Genomic DNA, 319 nt, shown 5'->3' with positions numbered 1-319 from the left:
GCTTATGCCCTTGTTCCTGAAGCGTACAGACAACGCTTTCGTGGCCTGCGTAAGAAGGCAGAGCAGACCCACCTTGAATTTGCTAGGAGTAAAAGAGAGGTATTCTCAAAGTGGTTACACTCCAAGGAAGTGAGTGATTTTGACTCCCTGATTGAGTTAATGCTCACAGAGGAATTTTTGAGAACCATCGACGAAGAGGTTACCTTATACTTTTTAGATAGGGAATTTAGTACTATTGAAGAGGCTGCTAAGCATGCTGATGGATTTGTTTTGAGGCATGGTAGGACTAACAAAGTTGTTATGCCCCCACAGGTTCAAA

Source organism: Homarus americanus, unplaced genomic scaffold, assembly GCF_018991925.1.
Source record: "Homarus americanus isolate GMGI-L3 unplaced genomic scaffold, GMGI_Hamer_2.0 scaffold56333, whole genome shotgun sequence".
Lineage (NCBI taxonomy): Eukaryota > Metazoa > Arthropoda > Malacostraca > Decapoda > Nephropidae > Homarus > Homarus americanus.
The sequence above is the reverse complement of the archived record's forward strand: the minus strand, read 5'-3'. Positions refer to the sequence as shown.